The 26,161-nt window shown below is 35.4% G+C and overlaps 1 pseudogene across 1 annotated transcript; it reads right to left on the bottom strand.

Annotated features, from left to right (window-relative positions):
* Window positions 1-1,521: 1,521 nt before the first annotated feature.
* Window positions 1,522-20,141, bottom strand: LOC110272274 ((+)-cis,trans-nepetalactol synthase NEPS2-like; annotated as a pseudogene). Its single transcript, XR_015883805.1, has 4 exons — window positions 19,710-20,141; window positions 16,393-19,597; window positions 11,749-11,791; window positions 1,522-1,964 (listed from the first exon to the last, which is right to left on the bottom strand). The product of XR_015883805.1 is annotated as a (+)-cis,trans-nepetalactol synthase NEPS2-like (transcript).
* Between the last annotated feature and the right edge of the window lie 6,020 nt (window positions 20,142-26,161).

Genomic DNA, 26,161 nt, shown 5'->3' on the forward strand with positions numbered 1-26,161 from the left:
ACATTCAGTCAACATAACATGCAGCAAAAAAGCAGTACCAAAAATAGACGATACAAATTCAGGCATGAACAAAAATTTGGTCATATTTCACTTGTATAATATTCATCTTTCTATTGAACACCATAATGCACAAAACTCCGGCCTAGCGCATAACCTTATGCCACCCCGCGAGGAGAGAAGAAGAAAAAATTAAACCTGTGGTCGCTTGGTTAGCACCTTACTGCAAAGAAGTATAGTATCTATTATCTATCTATCTTTTGACAAAATATCTAGAATCTTGGAAGTGAAGGGGTTCGTTCCCCCAAGAAACCCAACCAGCTGTCAGTTCTCTAGCAAACAGTTCTATGCATCGAGGAGGTCGGAGCCCAGGAACATAATCCAATAACAAATATGTTCATATTATAAAGAAAAGAAAAAATGAACTTGCATTCAAATCATACAAGGTTCTCAGCACAAATTAGCAACCACATAAAAGTAAAACATCCCAGCCCAGTTTCTCATCAAAACAGCCCAGTTCCAGCAATAATTTCAGCAATTTTACAATAAAGTAGTAAATTTTCACACAAGCAAACAATGTTCAAACCATCTCAGCCCAGTTTCTCATCAAAACAACAATTCCATCATAAACCTAACAATCTAAAAAAAATCATCCTAACCTAACCACCTATAATCAACTAACAGCAACTAATCTAACTAAGATAATTAACCAAAATTAATCAAACTTAATAAAATAAAAAGGAAAATGGACAAAAATCTGGAAGCAGAGAACTAGAACAGGGGCTACTGCTTGTTCTGCTTGTGCTGGAACCGCTTGTTCTGGTTCAGTTTCACTAACTTTATTGTGCTCCTGGGTGGAAAAACAAAATCTGCAATGCAATCAATCACAAAATCAGACATGACAACCCGAAATTCCTCTAGAAGAAGAACGAGCAGAGGTAATGGTACTAACGCTATGACCCAGTTACAAGAAGCACGAGCAGAGGCGAATGGAAAGCCCACACCTGTGACGGCAAGTCGGCGAGATGGAGATGGTGAAACCAAAGAATGACAACGGCGAACGAGAAAGGAGAAGACCGAAGGAGAAGCACCGAAGGAGAAAACGCCACAGTTGAAGGAGAAGCGCCGAAGGAGAAGACGCCACAGTTGAAGGAGAAGCGCGACGCCACAGTTGAAGGAGAAGCGCGATGATTTGTGCGTAGTGTGAACTGGGAACTGGTTCATCGAATTAGGATTTTTCCAAATTTAGATCCTAATTTGGATTTGGATCCGGATCTAGATTTAAGTTGGTTAAATGGTTTGGATTAAAAAACCAAACCATAAAATTGATGCAATATGGTTTGAATTTTTTTTAAACACTGGTTTTTTTTTTAAATGGTTTGATTTGGATTGGGTTTAAAATCCAAGAATTGGATTTTTTGCCCAGCCCTAATTAGAGCATTGTTCATTGAAGAGGAGGGTTCACACTTCACACATATGAAACCAAATCAAATTAAAATAAGAATCAACAAAGTGCTGCAAAATCTATTTGCCATAAGTTAATGCACCGTAGACGCAGATTTCATGCCCGGTGATAAACCCCGAGTCATCAGAGACAAAAAAACAACACCGCATCCACCACGTGTTACGGTGTGAGCACGCCAAGCCTAGCAAAGCACCCATAAATCTGCTGCACCTCCTCAAAGCAGTTACCATGCGCCATACATGTCATTGGAGTGGCCAGTACGTTTGGTGAGACGTAGTTGACTCTGACCCATGCTCGGCCAACTGCACGCTGGATGCGTGCATTAAACCCAAGATGGCGTGCTTCGACATGACGTAGTCTGTCACTCTTTGTGCTCCTCTGCTGGCAAGAATGCTTGATGTGCACACTATTCTGCCCCTCACGTGCCTTTCTACCATCGCACATGCTGCGTGCTTCACGCATAGTGCCATTGATGCACCACTATTTTGTGGTACATTTTAGGCTAAATTGAGTGGATTTTATCCATTATTCTCACACTTATTCATATAATTTGCATGTTTTATATTTTCCTTCCTAAATTTGTGCTATGATTGAAAACATGCTTCTTTGTCCTTAAATTGCTAATTTTAATCCTCTCTTATTACCATTTAATGCCGTGATATGTGTGTTAAGTGTTTTCAGATTTTCTAGGGCAGGAATGGCTTAGAGGATGGAAAGGAAGCATGCAAAAGTAGAAGGAACACAAGAAATCAAGTATTTCAGAATCTGGTAGCGACGCGCATGCATGGGTGACGCGTACGCGTGACTAGCGCAGCAGGCATACGACGCGCACGCGTGGCTGACGCCTACGCGTGGATAGTGAAAAATACCAGTGCCGCATATGTGTGGGTGACGCATACGCGTGACAGAGCGTCACGTGCTGTATTAAACAAAAAACGCTGGGGGCAATTTCTGGGCTACTTTTAACCCAGTTTTAGGCCTAAAAACACTGCTTAGAGGTTGCAGAGTAGAGCTGAAAGGGGAATCAATCATTCATACTTTCATTCACATTAGCTAGGTTTAGATGTAGTTTTCTAGAAAGAGAGGCTCTCTCCTCTCTCTAGGTTTTAGGGTTTTTAGGTTTAGCTCTTCTCAAATTCAAATTTCTACCTTTCTTTAATTTAGTTTCTCTTCTACTTTTATTTATTCTAGCACTTTAGTTATCTACTTCCATTATTGATTTCTTTATTTTGCTAATTTAGTTTATGAGTTCATGTGTTACTCTCAATTTTCATTAATGTAATTTATGTTTTCCATGTTTATTATTACTCTCTTTAATTGTTAGTCATTGATGCTTGCAATTGGTTGTTTAGATTTAATATTCCTCGTTAATTTTATCATGCTTTTATTTTGTACCTACCAAGTATTTGATAAAATGTTTGGTTGGATTTTAAATTAGATTTTTATGTTTTTAGCTTGGATTGAACAATTTGGAGACTCTTGAATTGTCAAAGTCTCTTGTTGGTTGGTGATTGAAAAGTTGCTAGTTGGCTTGAGCTTCACTAACTCTAGTCTTTGATTAGGACTTGTGAACTCAAGTTAATTTACTCACTTGACTTACCTCCAATTGTTAGAGGTTAACTAAGTGAGAGTAATTTGCAATTATCATCACAATTGACAATGATAATGAGGATAGAAATTCTGTTTCTCAATCTTTGCTAGGACTTTCCTTGGTTATTAGTTTATTTCCTTGTCATTTACATTCCTTATTCAACATTTAAAAACTCCAAAAATAATTTTCCATAACCAATAGTAACATACTTCAAACTGCACTTACCTCTACTTTCACCGGTCTCACCTCTACTCTCCAAGCTCTTATATCACGTGTGGATCCATCCTCTACCCCCATTACCCAACTCTCAAGCTCTAGTGCACTTTTTTTTCACCCATATACATCAATCCAAGAACAACATGATCCCAATTATGCTATTGACATGGGACAAGAGAGAAGGGATCGTCTTAGGGACTTAATGGATCAAGTTCACTGATGAGCGGATAATTTATACACTTTTTGGCATTATTTTTAGTATATTTTTAGTATATTTTAGTTAGTTTTTATTATATTTTTATTAGTTTTTAAATAAAAATCACTTTTCTGGACTTTACTATGAGTTTGTGTTTTTTTCTGTGATTTTAGGTATTTTCTGGCTGAAATTGAGGGACCTGAGCAAAAATCTGATTCAGAGGCTGAAAAAGGACTGCAGATGCTGTTAGATTCTGACCTCCCTGCACTCGAAGTGGATTTTCTAGAGCTACAGAAGCCCAATTGGCACGCTCTCAATTGAGTTGGAAAGTAGACATCCTGGGCTTTCCAGAAATATATAATAGTTTATGCTTTCCCCGAGATTTGATGGCCCAAACAGGCTTTCCAAGTCAGCTCAAGAATTCTGGCGTTTAACTCCAGAATTGGCACAAAAGCTGGAGTTAAACGCCCAAACTGGCACAAAAGCTGGCGTTTAACTCCAAGAAAAGTCTCTACACATGAAAGCTTCAATGCTCAACCCAAGCATACACCAAGTGGGCCCCGGAAGTGAATTTTTACACTAAACACCCTAGCTTACTCATTTTCTGTAACCCTAGGTCACCAGTTTACTATAAAAACTACTTTTAGTGATTCATCTTGTACCTCAAGACACTTTACACGTTTTATATTGTATTCTCTACGGCATGAGTCTCTAAACCCCATTGTTGGGGGTGAGGAGCTCTGCTGTTCTTCATGAATTAATGCAATTACTATTGTTTTCCATTCTAGCACGCTTGCTTCTATTCTAAGATATTCATTCGCACTTCAACCTGATGAATGTGATGATCTGTGACACTCATCATCATTCTCACATATGAACACGTGCCTGACAACCACCTCCATTCTACCTTAGATTGAATGCATATCTCTTAGCCTCATGATTCAGATCAGAGTCTTTGTGGTATAAGCTAGAATTATTGGCGGCCATTCTTGAGATCCGGAACGTCTAAACCTTGTCTGTGGTATTCTGAGTAGGATCTGGGAAGGGATGACTGTGACGAGCTTCAAACTTGCGAGTGTTGGGCGTAGTGACAGACGCAAAAGGATCAATGGATCCTATTCCGACATGATCGAGAACCGACAGATGATTAGCCGTGCGGTGACAGCGCATTTGGAACATTTTCACTGAGAGGACGGGAAGTAGCCATTGACAATGGTGATGCCCAACTTAAAGCTTGCCATGGAAGGAGCCTTGCGTGCATGAAGAAGAAGATAGTAGGAAAGCAGAGATTCAGAAGACAAAGCATCTCTAAAGCCTCAACCTGTTCTTTATTACTGCATAACAAGTATTTATTTCATGTTCTTTTACTTTTTACAATTAAATCCGAGAATTATTGATATCCTGACTAAGAGTTACAAGATAACCATAGCTTGCTTCAAGCCAAAAATCTCCGTGGGATCGACCCTTACTCACGTAAGGTATTACTTGGACGACCCAGTGCACTTGCTGGTTAGTTGTGCGGAGTTGCAAAAGTGTGATTGTAATTTCGTGCACCATTCACGCATCTATACTTCAAGAGAAGCAAGAGGAGGCCCAAAAGGTGGAGGTAGGAGAGACCCTTGAAGATGAAGGAATAGTTAAAGAATTAGGGGAGGTTGAACAAGAGGTGGAAGACATCAAGGAGAAGTTGGATTTTGTACTAGAGCAAGTGGAGAAAGCCGAAATTATCGAAGAAGAGGAAGTAGTTGAAGACTTAGGAGATGCGGAACCTCCATGGGAAACTCAAGTCATAGAGCCTCCTTCCAAGAAGTTTGGATTTGACGTTGAGGAGGGTGTGCAACCTCCACGATATATCATGGTTGAAGACTCTAAGGAGGTTGATCATGAGATGGATTCAATAATTGATGAGTTTTTATCTACAATTGAATCATCTCCCATTGGACTTGAAGAAGAGGTTAATATTGAAAAAACTTGTCAAGAGGTGGAGATCATCAAAGAGGAGCCTAAGAGAGTGAAGCATACATTGGCAGGGCCGAAATTGGAGACACCTCTCCCAAAGCCATCACCATCCGTCCTTTCATTCAAGTGGGTAAATCTCTACTCTTTAAGCTTTAATTTCTCGCTTGCATACGGTTTGCTTGAGACGGATGGAAAACTTAGAACTCTTTCTGGTTTTAAGAGTAAAAGGGGGATGGTTAGTGGTTGGCAACACAATCCTAGGTTTGTTATGGTTGGATGTTCAAGGCCTAAGTGCAATGGTTGGTATAGTTCTCAATTGATTGGGTCTAGGAAGTTGTTAGGATGCCTCAGTGAAAATTCGGATTGCTTGCTGGTGTGGTGTTTACAACCCACAAACAAACCGGCAAGTGCACCGGGTCGTACCAAGTAATACCTCGGGTGAGTGAGGGTTGATCCCACGAGAATTGAAGGACTAAGCAACAATAGTTAAATGAATTACTTAGTTAGGCAAAAAGAAAATAGTGTTTGGGTGTTCAAAGACATTAAACAATATAAAGAATATCAAGAGAGCAAGTAAATAAGTTGGAAATATGTATGGAGAAAACAGTTAAGGCTTCAGAGTTATCTATTTTCTGGATTGACTTTTCTTATTAATTTATTTTAATCATGTAAGATTCAATTCCAATTCCTTGGTCAATTAATTCCAATTAGGGGGTGAAGTTCAATTTTACTTATATGCCAAAGAAATCCTAATTACCCAAATATAAAAGGATTATATGTCACGTATCCCGTTAAATTCAGATAAACTAGAAATTTAGGAAAAGTTGTTTTCAAGCTGTTGTTCAAGTAAAGAGCTTTTCCAAGTTATACAAGAACTCAATTAGAAAGAGGGTCATACTTCCGTTCTACCCAAATTCATAAAGTAAAGAATGAAAACAATTCTTGAAATATAAATCAAGACATGAATTAAAATAGAAAAACAATAAAATCAATCCATACAATAGACAGAGCTCCTAACCTTAATAGTGGAGGTTTAGTTGCTCATGGCAAGAAGAAAATAAGGATTCTGATAAAATGTATTTTGGTAGTCTGGAATGGAATCCCCCCCAGCTCCCTCAAAAAGTGGAATAATGTTCCCCTTTTATATCTAATCCTAATTAATTTAAAAATCTATCTTCTAAAACTAAAATTAATATCTTTTCCTATTTAAAATTTAAGTTTAAATTTGAATTAACAGGAATCAGCGTTTTTTGCACTTCGCGCTTGTCACGCATACGCGTCAGTCATGCGTACGCGTCGATGGTCTTTTTCGCGTGTCACGCGTACGCGTCAGGTCCGCGCACGCGTCGCTGAGCAACTTCGCTTTTCACACGTACGCGTTAGGTATGCGCACGCGTCGCCATGGAAAGCTCCAAATCACGCGCACACGTCAGGTACGCGCACGCATTGCTCCTCGTTGCCATCTCTTTTAATTCTTGTGCTGATTCCATTTGTGCAAACTTCCTCTCCATCCTCTAAGAATTTCTGCCCTATATAGCCTTCTTCTCTTTTTCTACAGAAGCTCCATCAAATCCAACTAAATGCTACCTAAAATAAACATTATTGCACAAGACTCAAAGTAGCATCCATAGTGGCTAAAAGATAATTAATTCTTGATTAGACTCAACAATTCAAGTGCAAATTCATTAGGAAAAGATAGAAAAGATGCTCACGCATCACAACACCAAACTTGAATTGTTGCTTGTCCTCAAGCAACCAAACTAATATAAGCTTAGGATGTGAATTTGCATGAAAATGAGAGTTTGATTAAGCTCATGTCTCTTCTTATAGTGGGGTTTACAACTGCAATCCTGAATAGTTTTGGCATCTCATTCTCCTTTGAATCAAAAGGATGTCAGTGTCATTCAGAATTAGAATATGGATAATATTATGAATTATCTGATCTTTTGTAACTCAATTTAACCCTTGAACACAGCAATTTTTCTTTTCTTTGGTGCTTCGCACCTTGAGCCTAGCCATGACTTTAAATGTTTTGTCTCAAGCTTCACTTGACACAGAAACACCACAAGCACTTAACTGGGGAACTCTCTTTAAGTTCTGATTTTTCTTTTAGTTACTCCCAGACAGTGGTGCTCAAAGCCTTTGGCATACTCGCCTAATTGTAATTGATCTCGACTCTAAATGTTTTGTCTCAAGGATTACTTGACACAAGAACACCACAAGCATGTGACTAGGGAAATAACTCTTTGAGCTTTTAATCATGTCTAACCTCCCTAGTCATTGATGCTCAAAGCCTTGGACCTTGCTTTTATATCCTCTTTTTTTTTTGCTGTTTCTTTTGCTTCAAGGATTAAATTTTTGTTTATTTCAGAGAAGTCATAATAATTCTCTAAATCCCTATTTCTTGTACATCAACATTCTTTGATTCAAATTTAAATATGCACTGTTCATGTTATGCATTCATAGTCACAGAAAATACCACCACATGTAAGTGAATAAGACTACTCTTCAATATAAACTCAATTTCTCATGAAATACATCATTTATTTTTTTTTTCTTTTTAGATTCAAGTTCAGTGAGTGGTACATGAGACAAATAACAGAATGAAACTAATTCTAAGAACTGGAAGTACTAAAGACAATGCAGGCAATCAAAGCAACAGAAAACAGAAAACAACAAAATAAGAATGGAAGAGAAATAGAATGAAAGGAACTCAACCACCTCAGTTATTCTAGTGGCCATCTCATTCCTCCATGAAGAACATTCATCTTCCTTTGGTGCTATTAAAATAAGCAGAAAAGCCATAAGCGTAGCGACAACACCAAACTTAAAGGTTTGCTTGTCCTCAAGCAAAGAAGAACTGAAAACAAAAACAAATAGTATGATGAAAGAAGAATAAAAGGATAAAAGAACAAGAGAGAATTAGGATTGGGGGGTGGATGATTTGAAATCAGGCGCTGATTTAGTTTAATTAGGCATCGCACGCGACGCGTACGCATGGATGGCCAGGATGGGAAAACAACGCGTACGCGTCAGGGACGCGTACGCGTGGGTGGGCTTGTGCACCCAGTACAGTTTCAGCCCCACACCATCATAACTCTCTGGCCAAACACCTTTTACGCCGATTTTACTCATCCACGCGTGCGCGTGCTTGACGCGTACGCGTGGAGTGCCAAATCGCAAATGACGCGCACGGGTCATGGACACGTATACGTGAACATGTTTGTGCGCAAGGCACACTTCCTGCGCCACTCCTGCGTAACTCTTTGTTCACTTTTATTTTTCACGCACACACATATGAGGCGTACGCGTCGTGTGCACTTTTTTTTTATGTCGCCTGAATTGTTCGGTTCCTGTTATAAAATAGCTGTATGATCAGAAAAACAGTAAAAACTCAATAAAAATCAAATAAGTAATAAAACTACTACTACGAGAAATAACTAAGGATATGAAATTATTGCGTTGCCTCTCGACAAGCACTTCTTTAATGTCACTAGCTTGACACTTGATTGTTGACTTTTCTTCCTCTTCTTCCAGTTGGTTAAGAGAAATGTCTCCAAGGGGGGAGAGGTGAAAATTAGTGCCCCCTGATATAAATTCTTCCGAACAAGCCTTCTTTTATTTTGATTAACTTGATTCACCTTGCTTGTTGGTGTAGAGGTTGGATTATTTTTTTCTGACCTTCTCTTTTTCATGGATATTTTCTTCAGTTTCTTGGTCACAATCCTCTTTTCAGTGCATTCCTTGGTTTCCTTCACTTCTTTGATTTCAAAATTTGGGTGTTGTGTGATGGTTAGAGTGTACCCTTCATTAAGAACTTCTTGAATTGGTGGTTCAATAAACTCACTCTCTATGCCAATCTCTACTTCTGCGGAGTGTAGATTCTCATAATTGTTTTCATCCCTTACAACCTCCTTTATTTGTTCATCTTCCTCCTTTGTTTTTGCATCTTCCTCTTCTTCCATGTGTGAGGATGGAAAGTTCTCTAATTCATTGGAGTGTAAACTCCTTTGATTGATTTCCTCACTTTCTTTTATAGGATCTTGCATTATATCTCTTGGGAAGAAATTTGCTTGTTCCTCTTCCCGGGACTTGATAATCGACTGCACATGTTTCTCTACATTTTTTACACTCGTCTTTATATCATGTTTGAATTCTTTCATGAGAAGCTCAATATCTGATGGTACTTGAGATGAATAAGGAGATGGTGGCTCGTGATATGAATGAGAAGGAGATGATGATTCTTGATAAGAGTAAAAAGATGATGGTTCTTGGTATGAATAGGGAGATAGTGGCTCTTGATATGGGTAGAAAGATGATGGTTCTTGATATGGATAGAGAGATAGTGGTTCTTGGTATGAATATGGAGATGGTAGTTCTTGATATGAATATGGAGATGGTGATTCTTGATAGTTGAAACATGGAGCATTGGAGTTTCTTTGGTTTTGACTTTGCCAACCAAAATTCGGATAGTTCCTCCATCCACAATAATATGAATCACTACTTGGGTGTGAGTAGTAACCCATGTGATCTCTCTCCATTATTTTTCTTTAGCACAAAACACTAAATAGAATTAAACGCACCATGTGGTAAACAGGCAAGTAAAGAAGAAAGAACATAAAGGAAATTTAAATTCAATAAATAAAATAACTAGGAAGAATAAAACAACTAAGGGGACATCAAACTTAATTTCAGAAATTAAGGAAAATATTAATGCTAAAAAATTTTTAAATTTTTTTTTTCGAAAATACTTAAGCAAAATTTAAAAAAAATAAAATTAAAATGCCTAATCTAAGCAATCAAACAACTAACAGTTGTTAATCACAATCAATCCCCGGCAACGGCGCCAAAAATTTGGTGCGGTGTTTACAACCCACAAACTAACCAGCAAGTGCACCGGGTCGTACCAAGTAATACCTCAGGTGAGTGAGGGTCAATCCCACGAGGATTGAAGGACTAAGCAACAATAGTTAAATGAATTACTTAGTTAGGCAAACAGAAAATAGTGTTTGGGTTTTTAAAGACATTAAACAATATAAAGAATATCAAAAGAGCAAGTAAATAAGTTGGGAATATGTATGGAGAAAACAGTTAAGGCTTCAGAGTTATCTATTTTCTGGATTGACTTTTCTTATTAATTTATTTTAATCATGTAAGATTTAATTCATGGCAACTATATGTGACTAGACCCTAATTCCTTAGACATTTCTAGTCTCCTCTAAAATTCATCAACAGCCAATTCCTTGGTCAATTAATTCCAATTAGGGGGTGGAGTTCAATTCTAGTTATATGCCACAGAAATCCTAATTACCCAAATATAAAAGCATTATATATCACGTATCCCGTTAAATTCAAATAAACTAGAAATTTAGGAGAAGTTGTTTTTAAGCTGTTGTTCAAGTAAAGAGCTTTTCCAAGTTATACAAGAACTCAATTAGAAAGAGGGTCATACTTCCGTTCCACCCAAATTCATAAAATAAAGAACGAAAACAATTCTTGAATATAAATCAAGACATGAATTAAAATAGAAAAACAATAAAATCAATCCATACAATAGACAGAGCTCCTAACCTTAACAGTGGATGTTTAGTTGCTCATGGTAAGAAGAAAATAAGCATTCTGATAAAATGTATTTTGGTAGTCTGGAATGGAATCCCCTCCAGCTCCCTCAAAAAGTGGAATAATGTTCCCCTTTTATATCTAATCCTAATTAATTTAAAAATCTATCTTCTAAAACTAAAATTAATATCTTTTCCTATTTAAAATTTAAGTTTAAATTTGAATTAACAGGAATCAGCGTTTTCTGCACTTCGCGCTTGTCACGCGTACGCGCCAGTCACGCGTACGCGTCGATGGTCTTTTTCGCGTGTCACACGCACGCGTCGCTGAGAAACTTCGCTTTTCACGAGTAAGCGTTAGGTACGCGCACGCGTCGCCATGGAAAGCTCCAAATCACGCGCACGCGTCAGGTACGCGCACGCGTTGCTCCTCGTTGCCATCTCTTTTAATTCTTGTGCTGATTCCATTTGTGCAAGCTTCCTCTCCATCCTCTAAGCATTTCTGCCCTATATAGCCTTCTTCTCTTTTTCTGCAGAAGCTCCATCAAATCCAATCAAATGATACCTAAAATAAACAAAATTGCACAAGACTCAAAGTAGCATCCATAGTGGCTAAAAGATAATTAATTCTTGATTAAACTCAACAATTTAAATGCAAATTCACTAGGAAAAGATAGGAAAGATGCTCACGCATCACTTGCCACCCGGTTGGAACAATGACGATCAACTTAAAGACGGGTGTAAAAATAAGATTTGGGATCCCGACATACAAGAGGATCAACTTTGGGAGCTCAAAGCTTGTGAAGAACCTCATCAAGGCTTGGTGAATTCACTTGGAAATGTCGGAGCTTATTGGAAGTCCAAGCATTGGTGGAAGTTTCAAGATGAGTTCAAGCACAAGCCACCATGACAAGGAGCTCACCAAATGTCAAACTTAAGGACTTTTAACTAAAAGTGCTAGGTGGGAGACACCCCACCATGGTAAATTCATCATATTTTCCCTTTTTTGTTTATAGTGGTAATAAGTTGCATTTTTATTTGTAGTTAAGTTTATTTATTTTAAGTTATAGTTTTACTTGTTTAATAATGTCTGGCATTACTCTGGTAGCTTGTTAATTTCTTATTTAAAATAAAAAAAGGAAAGGCTGTCACGCGTGCGCGTGACCGACGCGTACGCATCGATGCCCAAAAATGGACCATGCGAAAATGGTGCTGGGATGATGCGAGCGCGCGGCTTGGACAGAGAGTTGTGCCAGGACCACGCTGGTGGGGTGCTAGGTGCATAGCCAATCCACACGTGCGCGTGCATGTCGACGCAAGATTTTGATTGTCCAGTACTACAAACAGAGAGTTGGGCTGCCATTGTGCAAGTGTTGTGCGCGGAGCACAATTCACTTCCACGCGTACGCGTGACTGACGCGTACGCGTCACTTCCTTATCCTACAACCCACGCGTACGCATGGGCGACGCTTACGCGTCGCATCTGTTTTTCCCTTCTTCCTCTTTCTTCTCTCCTTTCTTATTCTTTCTTCTTCCTTTCTCACTCTCTTCTCCTCCCTTCTCATCCTCATTTTCTTTCATTCTCTTTTACTTATTAAATTTGTATGCTTGCATTTATTGTATTTTAACTTTGTTGTTTCTTCTCCTTTTTTTTTCTATATTTGTTATTTCACATTGGTGCTACATTTTCTTGCTCAACTATTGCATATTTCTTGCATTGTTTTGGGTGCTTCTTGACTTGTTTGCTATTTAGTTGCCATGCCCTTTGCTTCTATTATTTTCTCACTTGTATGTTGTAGCTACCATGTAGTTGAGAACCTCATTATTTGGCAATAGCCCACATATATTTTATTTCTTTTCATATCTTTGTTTGTGGGTTATTCTTCTTCCTTTTCCTTTTCTTTCAGGATGGCCATCAAGAGGAGAGAGGAACGGCTTCCAAATGGACAAAAAATAAGTTCCTGTGCAAAATCTTTGGAGAAAAAGCATTAGTTGTAACAACTCGTCCACTTGCACATCTTTGCATGCACCGAGGACGGTAGCAACCTTTAAGTATGGGGAGGTCGAGACCGACTTTCGTGGGTTAGTTACTTTCTTTCCAACACCAATGTTTAGTTTTCTTTGTTACTGAGTTGTTGCATTGCATGATAGATTGCATGTGTAGTTAATTGTTTGCATTTATGTACTACTTGGTTGAAGTAATGAATTCTTTTCCAAGAAACTATTTAATAGCATTTCACAAATTTGAATTAAAATTTTTGTTGAACTTGCTTGAAGAATTTTATTTTGGAACATGGTTTTAGAGCTCAAACACACAAAACCAGTGAGATTTTGAGCCTATGTAATTGGTTGCATCTTATCAACCAATGTTTTATTTTGGTGTGTGTTGTTCTCTCTAAAATTGTGATCTTTGTCTTGCTTAATTCTATATTTCCATTGTTTGATGTATGCATGCACTTATGTGATTTAGGGATGCATGATTATGTGGCAAAACATAGTTAATGGGTAGTTAGATTTTGTATGTTGATTACATGGATTGTCTTAGGTTAGGTGGGAAGTTTGGGTTAATCAATGATTCAGATTTTAGTCCCCTTAACCAAATACAATCCTACCTTGACTCTAACCCCATTACAACCCTTGAAAAGACCTCTTGATATGTGTATTTTTGCATTAAATTTTTATTGATTGGTAGAAGAAGAGCAAGCTTTAGAAAGCAAGGTTAGTAGAGAATTGAGAGAATTGAACCTTAAACACTTGAGCGATTAGAGTGCATACACTTCCGGTGAGGGTTCGATACTCGATTCTTTGTTCCCGGCTTTCACGAGATTTCTTCTTGCGAGTCTTTTTATACTTCATTTTATGATTTGAATTAGTGGAATCTCGTTCATATTTGTTCTTGGAGAATTTGATTTAATTTTAACCAAGTAGGTAAAAGCATTTTGTATATAGTTGCATTCATATAGATAGGTTACATTGCATAAGTCCTACAATCCCTCTTCACTCTTTTGGTTCTCTTGAGCTTAGCATGAGGACATGCTAATGTTTAAGTGTGGGGAGATTTGATGCACCACTATTTCGTGGTACATTTTAGGTTGAATTGAGTGGATTTTATCCATTATTCTCACACTTATTCATATAATTCGCATGTTTTACATTTTCCTTCCTAAATTTGTGCTATGATTGAAAACATGCTTCTTTGGCCTTAAATTTGCTAATTTTAATCCTCTCTTATTACCATTCGATGCCGTGATATATGTGTTAAGTGTTTTCAGGTTTTTCAGGGCAGGAATGACTTGGAGGATGGAAAGGAAGCATGCAAAAGTCGAAGGAACACAATAAATCAAGTATTTCAGAATCTGGTAGCGACGCGCACGCATGGGCGATGCGTACGCGTGAGTAGCGCAGCAGGCATACGACGCGCACGCGTGGCTGACGCCTATGCGTGGACAGTGAAAACGACCAGCGACGCGTACGCGTGGGCGACGCGTACGCGTGACAGAGCGTCACGTGCTGCATTAAACAGAAAACGCTGGGGGCGATTTCTGGGCTGCTTTTGACCCAGTTTTAGGCCCGAAAACACTACTTAGAGGCTGCAGAGTGGAGCTAGAAGGAGAATCAATCATTCATACTTTCATTCACATTAGTTAGGTTTAGATGTAATTTTCTAGAGAGAGAGGCTCTCTCCTCTCTCTAGGTTTTAGGGTTTTTAGGTTTAGCTCTTCTTAAATTCAGATTTCTGCTTTCCTTTAATTTAGTTTCTCTTCTACAAGGCTTACTCTTCAATGTCGTCGTACCCTCTAAAATAGCAACGTTGCCTTGTTCTTCTCCGTAGCATCTTCTGAAATGATCTCCATGGCTGCCATGTCAGGCCGCCTTCAATCATAAGACACGAAAACGGTGGCTTCAACAACCTAAGCGTCACATACCCATTCTCGAGCCTTTAAACTGCAATTTCTGATCGGTATCCCTAACTGCCCTACCACCACGGAGAAGTTGTTAGCAAGACTCACCGTTTCGCATTTTCCATCGTACGTTTTCGTTCTTTAATTGAGTGACGGTACAAAATCGAACTGTTATCTCCTTGAGGTGTTGGCTTGAATCTGTTGATTTCTTGATATAACTTCTTTTGTTTGCTCTATTAAAATGTTCTTTTTTTTTTTTTTTTTTACATGTGGGATACTATTTGTTAAAAATAAAAAAAAAATGAATTCTAACCAAAAAAGAAAAAAATAATTTAATGTTGTTAAAACTAATGAGATTACGATAATAGGTAAACTACTTTAAAAATGATAAGTAAGTCAAACAATAGCCTTTTCCTCCCCGTGTCAGCATCTAATTATTTGTTTATCCATAGCTAGCATAGCCATCATAATTTGTGGGCATCATAGACGGCATGTGGACACCAAAAACGGTACCTTGTTATATATGTTAAATTTAAATGGAATTAATCTCTTATTTTATTAATTGATCAATATTTTTACTTTAAAGAAATTTGATCCTATTTTAAATTTGTAGATGTATTATATTCATAAAAGACAAAACAGAGTCATTCTATTTATTAAAGCTTGACACATTAATAAATTTACGTCTGAATTAAATTAACGTTTAAATATTTTTATTACATAAAAACTGTCTTCTATAAATATCAAACTAGTTTAATTTATTTCATGGTTAAATTTGTTAATATTTTAAAATATTATCAAAAATAGTAGTTTATTAAACAAAATTATTAATATTGGTTTAAAATTAGTATTCTAAGAACAGATCGAGATTAGAAATTAGTTACCGAATTTTAGTTTAGAACGAAGATTGGTCAATAATGAATCAATTAAAAAAATTGAAAAACAGTAAAACAACCAATTAATTAATTGAACTGATTTCTTTTTTTAATAGTTAATTAATTTAAAATAATAAAATATAAAAAATATTTAAAAAATATATATTTTATATATAAATATATTATTTTATTATATCCAATTCAACTCTAAATTTAACTCCAGATTAAATTTCAATTAAACTATTAAATTTCTAATTTTACGGATTCATTAACTTTATTGTCATAACCTTAATTAAAATAAGACAAAAGAAAGTGTTAATTATTTAACCTTTTTCTTCGATCATATAAATATTATTTCTCTTTCATCAACCCAAATCAAATCAACTAAACCATTAATAAAAAAAAGTGTTATGAAAAAGTAAATTTTGTAATTTATAGTTATCAATTAACTATCATTAATAATTTTGATGATATAAAATTATATCTAATTATTTAAAATTATTTATTTTTCTTTCTTATTAAATAAATACTGATTAGATATTAATAAAAATATTGGACATATTCGGCTAAATATTTATTTTTCTATTTAATAATAATTTTCCTAGATTTACTCTTAACTAAATAAGATTTCACATGTTCGGCTGGACTAAGGATTCCAGCGTTGCTGAACATGATATCCAGTTGTCCATGATTGTAGACAGTTGGCTGGACAAGGCTTTTCACTTGATCTTCGTCCGTTACATCGCAATGGAGGAAGGTGCACCTGTGAGTACCAATGGAGGCAGCTACCTGATTCCCAAGATCATCTTGGACATCCGCAACCACCACCATAAGGGCGCCCTCGTCGGCAAACACACAAACAGTCGCTTCCCCGATGCCGCTGGCGCCGCCTGTGACTATGGCCACTTTTCCCGCTAACTTTTTACCACCGCTGGGAGATGCTGATGTTTTTTCCATTTTTTTATGTATAGGTTTGGTGACTAGTCTCGTTATCTGCAGAGATTGATGAAGGTCGCAATTATTATTATTATTATATATTTATGTTCTCACATGCATCCATTAATTATTGGTCACTACCTAACCTATCTTTGTCTTCTATCTTTTCTTTATATATCAAAATTGACAAAATAGAGATCAAGAAAAACTCGAGTGTCTTGACTGTTATAGCATTATAGCTTAAGAAAATTAAAATAACTATAACTTTATCGCAAACAACTTTTATATTTAAATTGGAAGTCCTCTCTCCTCGAATCCAAGAGCTCCTCTAGGGTTTGAAGGAGTGTAGTGCCAAGTCCATTCCATCGTGCTCACATCTGTCTGTAACATTGAGTCATAGTCGCCTGAATGTAGTCCCAATATTGACCAAAATCTGACATAAACACAAAATATTATCATGTTAGGAAAAAAAACAACGAAACAGTAGATCCCAATAATGCTTCTGTTGAGTTAGAATTGATTTTGATATAGTGATATATGATGACAAACATTTATTATTGGGTTGAAAGCCAAAATGTGTGCTAACAAATTTAAGAATAAAGTGATAATCAGATCCTCAAAGATGTTGACCTTAGACTAATTAGTCTTTAAAGAAAAAAAAGTATTAATTAGGTCCTCCAAGATAGTAAACGGTGGATATGTATGTCCTTTTATCAATGAATAGTGCGAAACGAAATATAATTATCCATGTATTTCATTATTTACAGTGGTACATGTCTCATTACTGTCATATGAGCAGAAAAACGATGCAATTTTAGACAGTGAAGCATTTATTAGCTTGAGTTTTCATATACCCTTTATCAATTGATCTCTATTTAATTATTTATCACAAATTTTATCAAAATAAGTGAAATTTCGCTACAAAAGTTGTTATATACATGACTATCTTTCATAGATAGACACCTCAGAGTAATTAACAGTACATATAAGCATCACCGTTAAATTTTAGTTGATGAATTGATAGAAAGACATCATGTGTTTACCGTTTGCTATCCTGTAAGATCAAATTGGTACTTTTTTTTCTTTAAGGACTAACTAGTCTGAAGTCAAAATCTTCAGGAACCTAATTCCAAATTTAATTAGTGAACCAGACCCAAACAAGAAGCACACATAACTATTCTACATGAAGGCTTCAGTCCATAGGAAGGATGAACAAAAATAAGATTCACCATGCTTTTGGGCCATCAATTGCTGATCTCTAATCAAGACTAACAAGCACATTACAAGCCAAAGAAAAAATGCTCAGAATTGGTTTAAGCTAAAATGAAAACGAGATCTCTAAATATTGGCATCAAAAGGGAAAGAAAGAAAAAGTCAAACAATGAAGCCTAAGACAAATAAAAAAGAATATGTGCGCATAAAGCTGGATATGGCAAAAGCTTATGATAGAATATAATAGGACTTCCTAAAAGAGGTCCTAATTTCTATGGGTTTCTCTGAAAAATGGGTAAACCTCATTTGAAAATGTATCTCTACCAAAACAACTTCTCCTCGGTCCTCCTAAATGGGATCCCTAGTAGAAATTTCAAACCTGCTAGAGGACTCAAGACAAGGAGACCCTCTATCTCCCTATTGGTTTGTCCTGTGTGCTGAAGTTATATCAGGACTCCTTATCGCGGTCCAAAATAGCAAGCTGATTAGAGGCATCAAGATCGTAAAGCAAGCTCCACAGATCAACCACCTCTTCTTTGTGGACGAGACCATACTATTTTCTAGAGTACCGACCAAGACATTTTGAAAATCAAGGAATCACTTGTTCTATACCAGAATGTTTTAGGCCAGAGAATCAACTTAAAGAAGTCAGAAATCTCTTCTAGCCAAAATGTGCCAACTACCAGACAAATTCTGATCTAAGATTAGATGGGGATAAAGGCAATACTCTAAATACTTGGGACTCCTCATCTTGGTAGGGAGATTCAAGAATAAGGTCTTTGAGTTCATACAGGAGAGAGTATGGAAGAAGCTGAAAGGGTGCGAGGAGAAGAGTTATTTAGAGTGGAAAAGGAGACACTAATCAAAACGGTATCCCAACCAATCCCAACTTACATCATGGGTTGCTTTCAAATTTCCATCAGCCTCTATAATCACAGAGACTCTATGATAAGGAATTTTTATTGAAAAAACAAAAATGAAAAAAAAAAAAAGATGCATTGAGTAAATTGAAACAAGATATGGACTAGTAAATCGGAAGGAGGGCTTGGGTTTAGAGATTTTAAAGCTTTCATTTTCTCTCTCTTGGCGAAACAAGGGTGACAACTCATGAAAAGACCTAACTCTTTAGCAACAAGGATCATCAAGGTGAGATATTTTTCTAGGAAAAATTTTTTAGAAGCGTCTGTTGGCTACAGTCGGAGCCATATATGGAGAAGCATTCTCAAAGCCAGAGAAATCCTACACATGGGAGCAAGAACTTTAGAAAATAGGGGATGGTAGGTCAGTGAAAATTTGAGGGTCACCCTGGCTCCCAAACCAGAACAGACAGAGACTCTGGAGTCCTATAATCAATCTTAAAAAAAATCATAGAAATGAGATGAGATGTAAGAATAGTAAAGGAGAACTTCATGGAATTTGAAGCCACACAAATCATAGAAATTCCTCTACCTATATAACTAACCAGCCAAATCAATATTATTGGAAATTCACAAGAAATGGAGAATTTAAGGTCAGATATGCTTATCACAGATTTATGAATTTGAAGAAATCCCAATATAGAAGCAGCACCACTCCAACAGTGGATGAACCGAATTGGAAAAGGCTCTAAAAGGCAAAAGCGCATCCGAGATCAATAAACTGCACATGCACATGGAGAATAATAAACAACTTGCTCCCCACAATACAAAACCTGCAAAAAAAAAAAAAAAAAAAAAAAAGAGAATTAGCTGCATACTACTTTCTCTAAGGTGTTGGAGTAAGGAAGAAACAGTTATCCATGTTTTCAAAGATGGTGAATTTACTCGCATGGTCTAGTTTCATAGCCCCCTGTCCATTAGAACTTCTGAAAATCCAGAATCAAATGCAGCAACACGGATTGAGATGATCTTAAATGAATGCAAGGGCTATTTTGTACAAGCCTCCAAATGGATAGTTATAAATGAGTTGCTCTTTGAAGGTAGAACGAAGACGCCCATGGAAGTAGTGGATTCGGTAAACCTGAGATGTGAAGAATATATGTGTGCTCATATTATCAATCAACAATGAATGCAATCTCTTGTACCATGTACCAATAGCTCTGGAATTTGGAATTTCCCACCTACCAATCTCCTAAAAATAAATGTCGATGCTGCATGCATTGACGCTGAAGCTTATCCTCTCCAACCTTACGAAGGTGAGGCAAAGGCTTGCTTAATGGGCCTCTAAAAATGTTGCTTCCTCAACATAATTACACTACCTAAAGACAAAACAGATACATAGCAACTATTTTGACTCCTTTAGACGGCTTTCATCTAATTTCTTCCTTAAGATCAGTTTTATTTTCAGATATTAAAAGAAGTAGAAATAGAATAGTTTATGAATTGGCTCAAATGGCTATTATCAAACCAAATCAAATTTAGTTGGAAGAAATTCCAAAAAATATTTGTAACCTAACAAAATTGGACCTGATCCTATTCATGAATGAAAGTTACCTATTTAAATTATCAAAAACAACTTTTATATTTAAATTATGAAATTAGTTTCCTCAATAATATAAACAAAGGATCAACTTGCAAAGGAGGAAAACAAATTAAATCCATTTCAAGAAAATAAATCTTTAGTTACTATAGTTGAATAATATAACAAGTATCCAGCCAATTTTTGGGACTTTAGTGTAAATATGAAACCAACATATGATTTATGAAATAATTGGTACCGCGAGAGATGTTATTAAATACATCCCAAATGCTCAAATTGAAGCTTCATGTAAGTAATGACAATTTGGGTGAGGATGTTGTTACGAAAACGGTGAGATTTTGGGAAATGGAAATGGTGGTTGTAATTCTAGTTAAATATATGAATTAATTTTGAAAAACGAAAATGTCATCTTTACGTGCATTAAAATCAGTTATTATATTTATATATAAATATATATTATTTAATTTATTTTTAATATATATTTTATATTTTAATATATATTTTTATTAGTGTTATTTTAATAATTTATGTTAGTGTATATTTAGTATGATTTTTTTTAAATTATTACGATTACTTATTTTGATGAATGATAAATATATTTGATGCATGACAAATATTTTTATATATAATAAAATTATTTGAAGAATGATAAAAATAAATTTTAAATATTGATAACATAATTAAAATTAAATTCTTCTAAAGTGATAATATTGGTAAAGTAATATAGTAATACTTTAATCATTATTGAATTAAAATAGTGAAACTCACAAATATTAAAAATTACAAATTCAAAAACTATTAAATATTATTTTACCACTTTACTAAAATCTTATTTTAGAAAACATTTTCTCACATAAATATAAATTTATAACTGAAAGAATTACCAAATTTGTTCAAAAGAAAACGTACGTTAATGGAAGGAATTACGTTATAAATTTAAGAACAACTTCAATTAGGGATGCACATGACTCGGTCCGGTCTGAAGGCTCGGCCCGGTCTCGAATATTTTAGTGGTTAATTTAGTGTGATTTCATCGGATTTAGGGTTGGATAAGAGTCTCAAAAATAGACCCGGTTATTATTTCGAGTCGGGTTCAGGCCATAGCTCGGGTCACCCGAAGTCGGTCCGGTGGCCCGGCCATCAAACACAATTAATATTTTGTGTTATTAGTGATGGATCATGACTATTCTTATGTGGAATTTAAGTATTGTAAATCTTAATATTTTGTATTATTAGTCATTATAAGACTATAAGTTAATGTTTTATGTTTAGAATGCATAAGACTTTAGACTAATGCATAATATTGTGTTATTTGTATTGATTTAAATATTTGGTATTATTAGACAATATTAGTATTGATTGTGGTTATGCTTTAGTATTGATTGTGGTTATGCTTTAATTTTGAAGAATGATTGGTTCTTGTTATATTATTTTTCTAAGTGAATTTTACCATGTTAAATAATGGTTGGAGTCTTGGAAATTTGGATATTTTTACATGCTAGCTTACAAGAAGGTATCAACGTAATGTAATGTTAACGGCTTGGTTTTCACCCGGTTTTCACCCGGTATAATTGTGACTCGAAAATATATTGGTTTCATCGGGTTTAGGGCTGGATTCGGGTCTAATAAATAGATCCGGTGTATATTTCGGATCGGGTTTGGGTCACATCAAACTCGACTTCACCCGACCCATGTGCACCCCTAACTTCAATAGAATATTTTTGAAGTCATTTTTAATACTTTCAAGAACCTATTAACTAATTTATAACTGAAATTTATATTGAAATTGATAAAAAAATAAAACGGTATTACCTTAGAAAAAATGTATCACTTTGATAAAAAATTAATAAAATTTTATTATTTGTATAACTATTTTGATGGAATAATTAAAAATAATATAAAAGTCTAATTAAATTGAAACCAAATATTAGAGTAGCAAATCTCAGTTCTAATTTTAAATCATTATTCCAAAAGTGCTTATGTATCATTTTGTAAGATTCAAAATAAAATTAAACTTAAACTAACATTAGAGATGCTTTAAAGTTCTAACTCACCAGAAAAATTTAAAATGCAAGTAATAAAAATGAAAAAATCAAAGTCTAAGATTCATTAGAATTATATTTAGGACTTTAGAATCTTGTCGAGGGTAAACCTGATTTTATTTCTCAAGTTAAAAATATTTTAAATTAAGTTAAAAATAATTTTAAATTATAAAATTCAATTTAGTTTGACAAAAACTTATTTAGATTCCAAAAAACATGTTTTAAGACTTTTTTTTTATCAAATATTCGAGTGTAAATTAATTCAATCTCGAGTCGTCAAATTTTGAAAAATTGACTTTATAAAAATTAATTTGAAAAATGTGTAATTTTGACTTTTTAAACTATATCCCAACCACTCGTAACATTCATAAGGATTTAGGACTCTATAGTCTATAAATAGAGGTTATTGGCCTTGGTTCAAATATATACATTCTAATAAATTTATGCCATCAAATTGCAGTGTACATTATTGCAGTGGTTTACAAGCACTCACTAAAGCTTGATATATAGTGAAAAATATTTAATACTTTGGTGGAGAGAACTGAACGTAAGCAAAGAGGTACAAAAAATACTATTACAGGATTTAAACTCTTAAAATTTGCTTATTGATCCATGAAAAATTAAAACACATTTTTTTGAGCTAAAATTTATCATTGATTTTGTTACTCAATTCACCAATACCTTGAATATATTTGCACTTAATGACTAACATGTAGCGTCAAAGTTTAATTATTTAATTCTCAATATGGGGAGAATTGAAAGCAAGAAAGGATGACATATTTAACAAAGAAGGAGGGATAAACGTAGAGGAACGGACTCAAGATCAAGCAATTACGAGAGCACTAACAAGGAAAACGTAGTACGGACGTGGAAGGAGGTAGAGAGGATGACGCACTCGGTATTTGTTGACAATCTGCCTGATGATAACACAAAAAAGAATCTATTTCGAGGGTTTGGGTGGGTGGGAGGAATCGTAGATGTGTACATTTCAATAAAAGAGAGGTGAGGACACTCAGGATGATTTGCATTCATAAGGTTTGACTCATTAGAGGGAGATGAAAGTGGGGCGCCACAAACGGATGGTGTCTCCATCAAGGGCAAGAGGGTTGATGTGTCGTTTGTAAGGTTCATGAGACAGAGTCATACGAGAGGAATAGGTATTACTGCTAATTCTGGAGTATGGAGAGAAAAAGAAAGCGTGAACCTGAGAACAAGAAGGTAAAGACAAGATCTGGACATGGCGAAGCATTTTACTGGAAAGGAAGTAGTAGTGGGAATGAATAAAAATGCTAGAACGAAGGCCCATGAAAATACGAAGCCTAAGTAGAACAACCCAAAAAGGAAGGTGGTAGAGGGGGTAGTCTTCGATGTGCAAGTGGATATTTTGAGCAGAAGCATTATGACATCGAAAATCAAACCGATTAAGTTCAACCTGTTATACTTAATATAATTTTAATATACATTATAAAATTATCATTCACGGGAAAGATCTTTAAATTTATGATTATGACAAATAGAAATGAGAAGAATTACTAACCTTGATCCATGATAATGATGGTATTGGGAAAAATTCACTTTGTCTATTCCTTTGCCTTCTTAATTCTTTCTTCAATTTGGTTATTGATGGTGAGTGAAGAAGAAAGACTTTATAGGTAGGAAGAGAGGACTGAATTCTGATTTCTTTTCATAAAAATCAACTTCCATCAAGTTGGTTACATTTTAAAATAATCATGTAACTTCTTTTTAATTAAATATTTATTAAACCAATAAAATAAGACACATCACACACATGAGACATCATATAATAATATAATTTCTTACATTCTCCCACTTAGCTCATGTGTCATTATTCCTATTGATGGTTTAAGAAATATTTATCATAATGCGTATTTCTAAGCAATTACTTGCATAGCTTAATTTATCATGATAAGAATAAAACTAGCATGAGTCATAGCGGTTGTACGTCATCTAATCGACATAGTCCCTTCTATGTACTATAAAGTTAGCCACATTCTTAACATGAGCCATAATTAGGAAGTATATAACATAATTAGTCCAACAATAATGTCTTCATTGTAAGACAATACCTGATTATTTTAATTCTATTATGTATACAACAAATTGAAAATCAGGTAATACAAAAACATTAATTCATTTGAGCTCAAAATGTCAATATCCATGAAACACAAACTTCATTAAACATACATTGATCCTATAAACTAATAATACCCATCCTTTCAACATGACTAGTAAATATTTTGGGCGGTAACCCTTTAGTCAAAGGATCAGCAACTATAATATTAGTGCTAATGTGCTTTATTGACACTCTTTGTTTCTGAACTTCTTCTTTAACAGCAAAGTATTTCGATTCCATATGCTTAGCACCTTTGGAATACTTGTCGTTTTTTAGAAAAGAAAACTGCTGCGGAGTTATCACAATAAATTTTCAGCGGCCTAGCAATACTATCAACAATTTCAAGCCCTGAAAGAAGTTTCGCAACCACTTACTTGAACCATGGCCTCAAAGCATGCCACAAATTCAGCTTCCATTGTAGAAGTAGTAATTACTGACTGCTTCGCACTCTTCTATGATATTGCTCCTCCAGCTAAGAGATACAAATAACCAAAAGTAGATTTTCTTGTATCTACGCAACCGGCAAAATCTGAATTTGAATATCCAATCACTTCAAGGTGATTAGATCTCCTATAAGTAAGCATGTGTTCCTTTGTCCCTTGCAGATACCTTAAAACTTTCTTTGCAGCTTTTCAATGATCCGATCCTGGATTACTTTGGTATCTGCCAAGCATACCAACTGCAAAGTTGATATCTGACCTTGTGCAAGTCTAAGCATACATCAAACTCCCAATAACAGATTCATATGGAATTCCTTTCATCTGTTTCCGTTCCAAATTATTTTTTGGACATTGCATAAGACTAAACTTGTCCCCTTTTGAATTGGAACAGGTGATGCTGAGCATTGTGCCATTCTGAATCTCTCTAATACTTTATTAATATATGATTTCTGAGACAATCCTAATAGTCCTTGTGATCTATCTCAGAATAGTAATTACATAACTTGCCTCACCCATATCTTTCATTTCAAAGTTATTAGAGAGATATTTCTTAGTCTCGCTTAATAGACCAAGATTATTAGAAGCAAGCAAAATATCATCAACATATAGAACTAAAATAATGAATTTACTCCCACTGACCTTCAAGTATATACATCGATCAATGGTATTTTTCTTAAATCCAAAGGACAGAATGGTATTATTAAATTTGATAAACCATTGGTGGGATGCTTGTTTAAGTTCATATAGTGATTTCTTAAGTTTACACACCATTTGTTCTTTTTCTTCAACCAAAAATCCTGTTGGTTGATCCATGTAAACATCTTCATTTAAATCCCCATTAAGAAAGGCAGTTTTTACATGCATTTGATGTAACACTAAGTCATAATGAGCCACCAAAGCTAAGATAATCCTTAAAGAGTCTTTGCTAGAAACTGGTGAGAAAGTCTCTTTGTAATCAATGCCATCTTTTTGAGTAAAATCTTTGGCAACAAGACGAGCCTTGTAACGTTCAAGGTTGCCATGAGAATCACGTTTAGTCTTAAAGATCCATTTACACCCAATTCTCTTGCATCCTTTAGGTAATTACACAAGGTCCCATACTTTATTTTGTTCCATTGATTTAAGCTCATCTTTCATGGCCTTTAACCATTTATCAGCATTATCACCATGAATGGCTTGTG

The sequence above is a fragment of the Arachis ipaensis genome, chromosome B5 (assembly GCF_059453495.1).
Source record: "Arachis ipaensis isolate K30076 ecotype BB chromosome B5, ASM5945349v1, whole genome shotgun sequence".
NCBI lineage: Eukaryota > Viridiplantae > Streptophyta > Magnoliopsida > Fabales > Fabaceae > Arachis > Arachis ipaensis.